Source organism: Elgaria multicarinata, chromosome 14, assembly GCF_023053635.1.
Source record: "Elgaria multicarinata webbii isolate HBS135686 ecotype San Diego chromosome 14, rElgMul1.1.pri, whole genome shotgun sequence".
NCBI lineage: Eukaryota > Metazoa > Chordata > Lepidosauria > Squamata > Anguidae > Elgaria > Elgaria multicarinata.
Genome location: NC_086184.1, coordinates 4329979 through 4343071, shown reverse-complemented (window position 1 = coordinate 4343071; position 13093 = coordinate 4329979).

Genomic DNA, 13093 nt, shown 5'->3' with positions numbered 1-13093 from the left:
AAGTCGTCAAACAGTAGTCAATAAAGATACTAAACAAACATGATAAAAAGTGCATTCTCACCATGGCTGTGTCAAATACTTCTATTTTGCAAAGTTGAACCTGTGGAGAAGTTGCTCAGCTGGGTTGTAGCAGAAACAGGCTGTTCACAGCACTGATTGGCTAGTGTCCGCAACATCATGAACTCCCTCTCTTCGGATCAGTTTTAGTCCATCCTGAATATCTCCAGCATTGCTACGGTTATCTCCAATTTGAGGATGTGGGTGGGTGGCTGGTGCTGCGGTAAGCGATAGTTCTTCATGGGACCAGCCGAGTGACTTCATGTGGCACAGCCATGACAATGATGCGCACACTGCACAAAGCTGGCACTAGCAAGAGTGCCTTCTTCTCCCAGTGCTGGCCCAAGTCCCTTTCTCAGTGCTGGGAGAGGCATGGAACTCTGAACCTCTCCCATCATGGAGAAAGGCAACATGGCCAGGGGTAGTGCCAGTGGGCAATGTCATCTGACCCATGGATGACCTGGTGAGAAGCAGTAAGGTCCACCACCACCCTAGAGTCCTGCACCGCTATCATAGAGGAAGCATTCCTGTTTGATCACTCACAGGCGCGAAAGAAAGGGGGCAGGAGCGTGCCCCCTTCTAATGGCTCTTGCCAAGTTTAGTTTTTATTTTAACAAGTTGCCTTTTTAAAAAAAAAAATGTAGAAATTCTGCCGCTAAGATCTTCTGCCGCTAAGATCATCTTCTTGGCCCGCCACTCTGACCATGTCACTCCACTCCTGAAATCTCTTCATTGGCTTCCAATTCACTCCAGAATCCAATATAAACTTCTCCTGCTGACCTTCAAAGCTCTTCACGGTCTAGCTCCTGTCTATCTCTCCTCTCTCATCTCACACTATCGCCCCGCTCTTGCTCTCCGCTCCTCTGATGCCATGCTTCTCGCCTGCCCAAGGACCTCCACTTCCCTTACTCGGCTTCGTCCTTTTTCTTCTGCTGCCCCTTACGCCTGGAACGCTCTTCCAGAACACTTGAGAACTACCAACTCAATCACAGCTTTTAAAACTCAGCTAAAAACTTTTCTTTTCCCTATAGCTTTTAAATATTGAGTTTGTTCTGACTCTATACTGTTAGCCTCACCCTACCCAGTGCCTGTTTACACTTCCCTGTGCCTGTTTGCATTCTCTTTCCCTCTTTATTGTTTACTACAACTTTATTAGATTGTAAGCCTATGCGGCAGGGTCTTGCTATTTACTGTGTAATCTGTACAGCACCATGTACATTGATGGTGCTATATAAATAAATAAATAAATAAATAAATAAATAATAATAATAATAATAATAATAATAATAATAATAATAATAAAAAAATTAAGTCTGCCACCGAGGACTCCCACCTGAGCTGATCAAACCACTTTAGATTCATTGATCCTACTTACTGATCAGCTAAACATTGTGGCCTTTACCTGTTGTTCTTGTCGGTGGTGCCCATGGATACACAGAGCTTGCAGTCTCTTCTTCCAGGGATGCCCGGTCTCTAATCCGTGATTCTTAACCCGATGCTGTAAGGTTGCCAGAAGAGCCCTTCCTCAGCACCTGGGTGGGTGTGGAACTTGCTTCTTTTGCTTGGATGTTTCTACTTGCCCCTTAATAAATAAATAAAAAAGGTTCTATCAGTCAGGAGTGGTACTGTGAGCCTTTGTGAATCTTTTGGGTTGTGGATGTTACCAGCTGAGAAGTGCTTGTGACTTTCAGGCTTTGCTCTAAAAATGTGAACACACAAACTGGCTACGGCTTGGGTCGGCCTAAAACTTTCCCTTGCATCATCAGACATAAAGCTGCCTTATACAAAGTCAAGCCATTGGTCTTTTTGTTGTCCACACCGAAGGAGGGCAACCTCCAATCCGTGAGCCTTATCTGGCCTGAGGTGGTTGCTGATGGAGGCTTGGGTACTTCTTCGTACCGCATGTAGTTAAATACAGAATTCGCTACCCCAAGACATACAGTAAGTGCCCTGATGCTGGATCGGACCAAGGGTCCATCTAGTCCAGCACTCTGCTCACACAGGCCAACCAGCCATTGGCCAGGGATGAACAAGCAGGACATGGTGCAACAGCACCCTCCCACCCATGTCCCCCAGCAACTGGTGCACACAGGCTTACTGTCTCGAATACTGGAGATACCACACAACCATAGTGATGGCCACCAATTTGGATGGCTTTAAAAGGGGACTGGACAAATTCCTGGAGGAGAAGCCTATCAGTGGCTACTAGTCCTGATGGCTATGTGCTATCTCCAGTATCAGTGACTGTTGCTGAGGAACATGGGCCAGAGGGTGCTGTTGCACCCATGTCCTGCATGTGGGTTTTCTGTGGGCAACAAAGCAGGGCTTCTACCCCAATGCTTAACCCTTTCCACGTCTGTCATCGCTGTTTTGCTTTCTTTCCATACGTGTGCTTCATTCACAATGGCAGTGGGTGAGTGGACCAAGGCACCCTGTCCTGACATCTCCAGGAGCCAAAAGCAAATCTGGGCCTCCCGTCGCAGCCCCGGGGCTCATGGAATTCCTAGAAATTCATTAGGAGCGTTGTGGTGCATCATTGATCCGCTGCCTCCCACAACGCTTGTTTGTAAAAAGCTGTGGTCATCCGCTGATTAATTGAGCCGAATATGTCCAGACAAGGCCTCTGCAACTGAAATGAATCGTTCAAACGCCAGCCTCTGCATTACCCCAGGGACAAGGTGACGTGTTCCATTTCTCTGTAAATGTTTTGCCCTGTTGCTTAGGAAGAGTGGGAGAACCTTACTTCGGGCACTTGTAGAAGCGTTGCTATGCCCAGGCCCTTCGGTTCTCTGCCCTTTATCTATTCCCCAGTGCCCGTGGGTACCAGTGGAAGCTATATATTTTTCTCAGCTTAATTGCCATGCCGGGGGGGGGGGGGGAATGGGGTGATTTGCAGCAGGGAAGGGAAGGGTTAACCACCTCCCACCCTCCAAATCTCTCCCTGTGTGGCAATTAAGCTTTCCATAGTATGGGGATGATCTGAATCAGGGTGCAAATTAATTGAATTTATTTTATTTCAGACGATGTGGATGAGAAATTGATTTTCCTGGCTTTGCTTTCTGGGCTCTAAATCTTTGAGAGCCTACTAGTCCCCCTGCTTGTACTATTTAGTCACGTCTTGGAAGATCAGAAACTTGCTGTGTGCAGGGGAGGCTGGTGTCTCTGATGTCTGTGGGGCAGTGAATCCGCTCCAGGTTTCAGTCAGAACTCTAAAGGAGCTGTCCAAGGTGTGAGAGCTCCTTTAGAGTTCTGAGTGAAACCTGGAGCGGATTCGCTGCCTCACTGATATCGGAGCCGGCGCTGGGATCGCCGCTGGTGTAACAGCGGAAGGCTGGCTGGGCCACCAAGATGCATCAACAGTGGAAAGTTTTCCCTGCTGACATTTTTCTCTGTCATGCACCTGTATAAAGCCACGAGGGACCACGCTAGATCTTCTAGAGCGACCTTATTTTGGAGGGCTATCAAATCATTGGAGATGGCTCAGTAGTACAGTAGTGCTTTATATGCAGGGGGTCCCGGGTCCAAGGCTCGAGGGGCCTCCAGTTGAAAGGATAAGGTTGAGGGCAGGGAGAGACTTTTCTCAGGCGAAGTTCATACTTGATCAGCCTTCCATACTGGAGGAAGCTTGAGTAGACTGTACTGGGCAAAATGGGCTCCTGGCCTGACTTCTCCATGAAGCCATTTTCTATGCGCATCCTATAATGTGCCTTTGCATTTCTATCCGCACAGAGGTCACACTCGGGATCAAGGCAAAGAGCCACTTTTGCAGGGCCATGCGGCTTCGGGACCCACCAATCATAGAATAGTAGAGTTGGAAGATACCTACAAGGCCATCTAGTCCAACCCCCTGCTCAGTGCAGGAATCCACCCTAAAGCATCCCTGACAGATGCTTGTCCAGCTGCCTCTTGAAGGCCTCTAGTGTGGGAGAGCCCACAACCTCCCTAGGTCACTGGTTCCATTGTCGTACAATGTGCCACCCGGGAATGTGCTTTGCGCTGAGGTTTGCGGTGAAAGCAACGAATGGAAGAGAATGCGCCCGTGCGTGTGCAGAATGCGTTTCCCACATTACGGAGGGGTAAAGGCAACTGGGCTGGCGGGTTGCTGAGGAGCCTCTGGCCTGCCCTCCCTGGCACCAGTTGCTAGTAGCCATGGATAGCAAAAGCCCTGATGGTTGTGTGCTATTTATTTATTTATTTCGTACACTTCTATACCGCTCCCATAGCCAGAGCTCTCTGGGCAGTTTACAGAAATTCTACAATTGAGATAAAAACAAGTATACAAAATTTAAAATTCTAAAACACAGAACATACACACATAAAGCACTACAAACCGTTTTAAAAAAAACCTAAACATGTGGGTGATTAAGATGTGCCGCCATATGCCTGGGCAAAGAGGAAAGTCTTAACCTGGCGCCGGAAAGATAGCAGCGTTGGCGCCAGGCGAGCCTCGTCAGGGAGATCGTTCCACAGCCTGGGGGCCACCACCGAAAAGGCCCTTCCCTATCTCCAGTATCCGAGGCAGTACGCCTGTGTGCACCAGTTGCTGGGGAACATGGGTGGGAGGGTGCTGTTGCACCATGTCCTGTTTATTCATCCCTGGCCGATGGCTGGTTGGCCGCTGTGTGAACAGAGCGCTGGACTAGATGGACCCTTGGTCTGATCCAGCATCAGGCCTCTTCTGATGTTCCTCCCCACCTCTCCAAGCGAGAGTCCCAGCTGCTGCAGGCGACGTCTCCACCCAACCCTGCTGTGGTGTTGTCCAAAAGGAAGCGCGGCTGGCAGATGTCCCCCAGCGGGGCAGCAGCAGCAGCAGCCTCCGCCCTCCTGGGCGGGCAGCGGAGCCCTTCAGCCAGGCATTGCGGCGGAGAGGGGGGCGCACAGCGGCCGGCGCCTCCTCCTCCCTCTCCCCCTCCCTCCCCGCCTGGCTGGAGCGCCGGGGGTGGTCCCCGAGGCTGCGCCAGGCAAATCGCCCAGGTCCTGCCTCCCGCTCCGCGCTGCGCTTCTCCCCCACTCGCCGGCACTGGCAGCGATGTCAGCCGCGGCGCTTGGGAGCAGCCGCGGCGCTGGGGATGCAGGCGGCGGCAGAGGAGGAGACGGCGGCGCTGGGTCCCCTGGAGGCGGAGGAGGAGGCGGCCCGTTGCGCAGCTGGTGAGTCGCTGCTCGCCAAAGCAGCCCAAGAATCCGGGGGGCGACGGTGCTGCTCCTCTCCCTCGCTCTTGCTGTTCCGGATTCTGGGGTGAAGCAAAAAGAAAAAGGGGAACAGGGGACCCCCCCATCCACCACCACCCCCCCCACCCAACCACCCAGCAAGCCCTTTTCCTTGAGATGTAAGGTTTTAGTCGCATGTGCATGACTGCTTTAACATTTTACCATGTAAGGTTTTAGTTGCATGTTTCAACATCACATTTTATCTGTTCTTTTTTCTATGACACGCTTCTCTACTCTGTGCGTAACTTTTGGCTGTGTAATTGGCGAAAACCTACGTTGGGTTGCCGTCAATAAATGGATTGGCAGATTGACAAAGCCCTTTTCTGAACTTGGGCGCACGAGGCAAACCTTCGGCCGCCCTGCGCCCCTTCTTCCTTCCTAGGTCTCCAGTGCCCAGCCTCATCATGCTTTCAAGGGCTGCTGGCTCTGCTCACAAAACCAGAAAAGCTTCTCTGTGTGTGTGTGTGTGTTGAGGGAGATGTCCTACATTTTCCAGAGCTGCTCCAAGAACTTTCTGCCACTGCTGCTGCTGCCACCACGCCTTTCCTGCAGCTCTACAGCAAGCTCAGTCAACGCTGCAGTTGTGACTACTAGCATCCTTGGCGGGATTTTAGAGAGTTCCAGGAGCTTTCCCGCAACCATTGGCATGTTTTAGTCCCCTGATGGGAGAGAAAGAGAGATGGAGGGAAAGTGGCTTGCTTGCCTAAGGCCGCCTGGTGAGTTCACCAGCAGAGGCCAAGTGCATACTGGGGGCTCTCCCAGGCGTCACCATATACACTAACGTGTATATAGGTGCGAAGTTTTTGCACAGTGCAACTTGCCGTGCCGGGAAAGGAGCTCATTAGGGCAGCTTTCCCCCTAAATTGGCATCCTCCAGATGTATTGGAATACAATTCCCATAACCCCCAGCAAACTAGGGCATTGTGGGAGTTGAAGCCCAACACATTTGGAGGGCACCAGGTTGGGGGAAGACTTCTCTAGGGCGTTGAAATAAATTTGTTTTGGTGGAGAGAGAGAGGAGGAGCCGTCTGCCAGAAACGCCTCCTTTAAAGTGCCATTTAAATGAACTGGTGTTTTACAACAGACCTGATATGTTGTTATAACAAAGATGGACAAAGAGATTTTGCTGCCTGAGGCAAAGGGCTCTGCTTCCATTCCATGTACAGAAGCTGGCCGGGATCACGGTTAAACCTTGCTTTATTGCTGGAAACAGGATTCCATCCTCTATTGCACTTGAGGGCAGTGGGTGAGTTTAGGGGGTGCGGGTCAACTGTGTCCCCTAAGAGAAGGGAATGGCTGGGCAGTCAGGAAGAATGCCTGGGGTACCCCTGTCCCCAGGATCTGTTGTCTGAGGTGGTTGCCTCACTCACCCTAATGGTAGGGCCGGCCCTGGTTCTGACTTACATCATGTTTGTTTCAGCAAGCTTGCAGAGTGGAGGAGTTCCCTGTGGGAACAGTTGGTTTTAGGACACATTCATAGACAAATAGACCCTGTAGCTTTTCAAAGTCTCTCTCTCTCCCTCCCCCCCCCCCATCTTCCACTGGGTTTGTGGTCTCTTTTAAACGTTTGTGGATCTTTCCACTTAGAAAATTAAGTGATTAAAAATGAGGATATTGATATTCACCATAGTTTTATGTAGCCTCATCGATTTCAGATTTTAGCTTTGCCAAGTTGAGAAGTTGTTTGCTTTCTTATGCAGGCAGTAAGTGGACTGAATGGGTACCTGTTTTTATAAGGCAAGGGTCTAACTCACAGGGCGTTCTGCCGTCGCGAAATCTTTGGAAATCATCACTCTGGAATGGTCCAAGTTCTTTGCAAGGGCTCTCTTTTCTCAATTGTCTCTTAAAAGAGTGGGTGTTGGCTCATCATTAGCCATTAATATACAGATATTGATAGCTAGACTGAGTTAGACGTTGGATGAGAGGGGCATTTGTCCTAAGAGATGATGCAGGGATTCAGGGGGGAATAGGATTTCTGGAAATTATTGGTCAGGGAAAGCTTTTAAGAAGTATGATGTCCTTAGGATGCTATTAACGCTTGATCCTATTTCTCCTCTTTGAAAATGGCAGAATAGGACCAACATACTTCTGGCCATGAATGGGGACTGGATGCAATATCCCAGTACTGATCACTACGCATCTCCCACATCAGTTTGCTTCCCCTTCTTGGATTTGTGAGATCGGGTTTCTTTTTGGAACGAAATGTGGAACTTTTACAATTGTGCATAGACACCCGTTGATCAACGTAATAATCTGATGAGATCCTCATGTGAGACCACAATGGACGTAGCCATATTTAGCATTTGCTACAAGAAGTAAAAAGACAGGATTGAGAGTGGTAACCTCAAGGGTTTACGAGAATCTTGCAATATGTGACATCCAGTGTCAGAGGCAGTATACTGGGGAACGGGAACGGGAGGGTATTCATATCCTGTTTGTGGGCTCCCCGTCAGCATCAGGTTGGCCACTGTGGGAAAAGAAAGCTGTACTAGATGACTGTGTACAGTTCTGGTTGCCACACCTAAAAAAGGATATTATGAAGCTGGAAAAAGTGCAGAAAAGGGCAACGAAAATGATCAAGAGGCTGGAGCGTCTCCCCTATGAGGGAAGGTTACATCAACTGGGATTGTTTAGCTTGGGGAAAAAGAGGCTAAGGGGAGACATGATAGAGGTGTACAAAATCATGCATGGTGTGGAGAACGTGGAGAGGTAGACATTTTTCTCCCTGTCTCAAAATACTAGAACCCGGGGTACTCCCATGAAGCTGATTTGTGGAGATCCAGGACAAATAAAAGGAAGTTTTAGAGGCATTCAAGAAGCAGCTGGACAAGCATCTGTCAAGTATGCTGTAGGGTAGATTCCTGCATTGAGCAGGGGGTTGGACTCAATGGCCTTTTAGGCCCCTTCCAACTCTATGATTCTATGATGATTTACGTTTCTACACTTCCCAATAGCCAAAGTTCTCTGGGTGTTTTTAAAAAGGTTTTGTGTACATCTAACAGGCGCGTGCCAGGCTGAAATTCGGTACTCTCAGCATGGAGATGCGGTAGTTGGAGAAAACTCCATCTGTTGAATTCCTGCCCACTGTGAAGCACACAAAACTCCAGCCAGAAAAATGTGGTAGCTCGACAAAGAGCACAGCAATGGCATGTTTTAGAGGACTGCTGTAGTTCGGTGCAGACTTTTGAAATTCACAGCACTCCTCATAGAAATCTGATGAACTGCTCTGTATGTCTCGCAGGGTTTCATAATTCCACGACCATTTCAGTTGGTCAAAGATATAATTTCACCTACTCCATATGCCAGGGATGGGGGAAACTCTTTTTGCCCGAGGGGCAAATTCAATTTTGGAGAAGGTCTAAGGGACCGCATTCAAGTGGAGTGTAGGAATGAAGGTAAAAGACAACCTCAGGTGTCTCTTGCCACCTCTTCCTGGGAGCTCTAAAGTGCCACGAGGCACATCAGACCAGTTCCCACCCACTTGGGAGGGCAGAATGTCAAGATGTAAATCAAACAAAACCAACTTTTTATAGCCGGTTGCGGTGATACCCTGCCCTGGCATTATAGCAACCAATCAGAAGTTAATGATTAAACGCAAACCTGCGTCGGTTGGTCATTGAGTTCGACCATCTCTTATTGACAGGTTCTCCACGCTGCAGCATCTTATAAAGATAGCAGATATGGGAACATTTTCTGCTAGATTTAATCTTGTAGAGATTTGGCTGGGCCAAAGCCTTGGTCAGCATGAGCTGGACATGAACTGGCCGTAAATATGCAATTAGTAGGGGACATCAGAAAATCACTATGGCTCAGTGGTACAGCCATGATAGAGGTGTACAAAATGATGCATGGTGTGGAGAATGTCGATAGGGAGACATTTTTTTCTCCCTCTCCCATAATACTAGAACCCAATGGGGTCATCCCTTGAAGCTGATTGGTGGGAGATCCAGGAAAGATAAAAGGAGGTATTTCTTCACACACAGCGCAGAGTTAAACTATGGAACTCACTTCCACAAGATGGGGTCATGGCCACCAATTTGGATGGCTTTAAAAGGGGGTTGGGTAAATTCCTAGAAGAGGAGAAGGCTATCAATGGCTATTAGCCCTGATGTGCTACCTCCAGTATCCGAGGCAGTAAGACTATATGTACCAGTTGCTGGGGAACATGGGTGGGAGGGCACTGTTGCACCATGTCCTGCTTTGTTGGTCCCTGGCTGACAGCTGGTTGGCTTCTATGTGAACAGAATGCTGGACTAGATGGACCCTCGGTCTGATCCAGCAAGGCTCTTCTTATGTTCGTAAGGTCCCTGGTTCAATCCTTGGCATCTCCAGGTAGGTCTGGGAAAACTCTTGCCTGAAACCCTGGAGAGCCATTGCTGCCAGTCAGTGTGGACAATACTGGGCTAGGCCAAGGGGGGTCTGGCTCAGTATAAGGCAGCTTCCTCTCTTCCTACGTTCCTATGCTATTGTAGGTAATCAAAGGTGGTGACGACCTTCTCGTTGCCTCCATGTTCTGCTTGCAGGCTTCCCAGAGGCAGTGGTTGGGAAACAGAAGTGCAAGGCAGGTGAAGCATCCAAGATGAACATAAACGGGAGAGAAATCTCAGGATGCTGCAGAAAAGTTTATTGTACAAAAGCCCAACGCGTTTTCGCCTCTTGTTTTTTTAAGGCCTACTTCAGGGGGGTGTCAGAGTTCACATATAAAAAGCAAGAATGAGTCACCATTACAAGACTATTGGTTGTTAATAATTTCTGCAGACATTATAACAAGTAAGTATGTAATATTTTAACTGTTTTATATTATTAAACAGATGCACAGGGCCTTATCTGTAATGTGCCCTATGAAACGTTTTATGTGCTTTACTGAAATTACCTTATTGTTTACATGTATGCACAGGTTGTGCTTGCAGTGTGCTCTTATAATGGTTTTAAGTTCTGTGTGGTTTCATTCTTGCTTTTTATATATGTACTCTGACAGCCCCCTGAAGAAGGCTTTGAAAACAAGAGGCTGAAACACATTGGGCATTTGTACGATAAACTTTCCTACGGTATCCTGAGACGTGCTGGACTGGACGGTACTTCGGTGTGACTGAGCAGGACACGTCTTAGGTTATTGTTTGGTTTCTGTGTTGTGGATGGTGCTGTCACACAACTACTTCCTTTATGTGATGACAAAACCATCAACATTCTCATTTTTGCTTCTTGATATATGCTTGTAAAAGGATGAAGGTGGGCTTCTTCTCTGCTAGTAGTCATCATACTGGAATTATCAGCAGGTAACAATGTGGTCAGAAAAAAGAGACACTATAATGAACAGTTGAGTGAGTAGTTTTCAGGATGACCGGCCGAACCTACCTCTTTGAGTGCACGCTGAGGTCTGCCGCAAAATAGCAAGTGCATGAATTAGGTTGAATGTGGCACACCACTGAGCATTGGAGCATGAAATGGACAGAACTGCCATTTTTGCACAGCCCGGAACATCAGACGACCACTCCTTCACAAGCTAGACTTCTGCACTGAAAAGTGTTCCTGTGTATTTGGCTTAAGAACTTTCAGTTTGGGCTGGTTCTGAAGAGCAGGATACAGCCAGTAGAAGGTTAGCAGTTTTCATTGCATGGTTTAAGCTATTTCGTTGCCGTTTTGAAAATAAAAGGCAGTATGCAGTGCTACTCTACGGGTAACGTAAAGAACATTGTACCGGCATAAACTGTCCCTAGAACTACACCGATAGTCCTTGCTGGCACAAAGGGTTTCCCATTTGGACAAACTCTGTTTTGATTGTTGAGACATTTCTGTTTATTTCCATATATTTTTTATACAAACAAAACATTTCTTTACCTTCCAGCATTAATAAGGCAAAGGAGCGGTTGAAGACATTTGCGCCTTTAATTTATCCCACATGCTAAAAGGATGAAAACATGGGCCTTAGTCTCTCCTGCCTGAAAGGTAAGAGATCTTCTTAAACATAAGCAAAGAGCGTCATCACACAGGGGAGAATCGCGTTTTCTTACCGTCGCTTCTCCACCCACGCGTTTGTCCCTCATTACTTCCTCTTTTGAAAGAGGAAGTAAACAACTTGCACATGGCCCATTCGGAGTTTACCTGAAATTGAATTTGGCCCTGAAAGATGTTCAACACTTCGGCATAGGCCAACAATTTAATGAAAGCAGGTGGGGGTTGCAGCTTGAAGGTTGCCATGTAGTCTTGATAGGGGTTTTGCCAGAAAGCTGGAATGAGCTTCAGCAGTCTCTTCACAATTGAAATGTACATCTGATCCTGGAGCATGTAACTAGCTTAAAACAAATTTGAGGGAGGGCATTCCACAGCCGGGGTGCCACAACAGAGAAAGGCCTCTCCCATGTCCTGCCATAGCGTATGTTTCACGTTGGTGAGATACAGAGGAGGGCTTCTCCAGCAGATCTCAAGGTTCAGGCAGGCATATATTGGGAGAGGCGCTTCCTCAAGTATTGAGGTCCCAAGCTGTTTAGGGCTTTAAACATCATTACCAACACCTTGAATTCCGATCAGAAGCGTATAGGCAGCCAGTACAATTCCTTTAAGACCAGTGTAATATCGTCTCTGCTGCATTTTGCACTAGCTGCAACTTCCGAGTCGTCTTCAAGGGCAGCCCCACATAGAGTGCATTGCAGTAGTCTAATCGGGAAGTTACTTCATACCAACATTTCCAGTTATGGACGGCGAGGCTCTGGGATATGCATGTATGCAAGGATGCAAAGCTAATTCTTGACCATTAGTAAAAATTTACATTTTAAAATCAGAAAAGGTTCAAGATTCAAGCATTTTTATTTACATTTTGAAAGCTGATATAGCAGTGGATGCAACGAAGGAGAGATAGTATAAAACAAGCAGCCCTTTGAATACGTGCAGAGTGCCTTTCTCGTAGCAGTGTTGTAATATCGCCCACTCTTAAACCTTGCTGATTAGGGATCGGGAAGGCAGCTTGAACCTAAGAGTGCCTCTTTTAGAAATTAACCACCAAGAAGAGGTCGTTTCTAAAGTGGGGGTCTCTGAATTGACGAGATTCCTTCCTTCCTTCCTTCCTGAAACTTGGCAAGTGCCCTCAACAGCCTTGACTCAGGCCAGGCAATCTGACAGAGGAATTTCCCGATAGCAATAACAGAGGACCTTTGGAAGGAACACCCAAAGCTGCCTACCATGTATATATTTTTCCATCTCGTTAAAACCGAACTTGGCAGGCGCAACCGGGTCCTGCTTGCTCATCCCAGGAACGCATAGCAAGGCGGAGGGAGGGGTGGATGGGGGAAGAACCATTCCATTGGCTGCTTATCACAGACCTCAGGAAAAGGGTAGGGCGGTCGGAGTTCCGTGAGCTTCATTGGTGGCCCCAGCTGGGTGAATGGCCGATTCAGGGCCTGCCCTACCATTAGGCAAAGTGAGACCGCACATGGTGTAGAGGCGGGGGGCAGGGGCTACCTGTTGGAGCACATGCAACTTGCCCTGTGACCGCTAAGCTGAGCCTGCTGACCCAGCTTAGGGTCGTAAGAGCGTTGTCCCATCACTCGTACTCAAGTAAGATTCAACTGCCTGTCCCATCAGCTTCTCGACATGTGGAGAGGAGGTGCCATCTTGCCGTTCCACGCAGGCAGGAAATTGTCTTGGGTCAGGGGTCGGCTCTGACCCAATGCCACCCCATTGGCCTAGATTTCTGCTGAGGCCCAAAAGTGGGTCAGTGGCCAAATTCTCTTGGCGGTGAGGCTGATATGCGCACCAGGACAGGTGATCCTTCATCACACTAGGCATCCAAACTGGGCTAGAAACATAGAATCATAGAGTTGGAAGGGGCCTA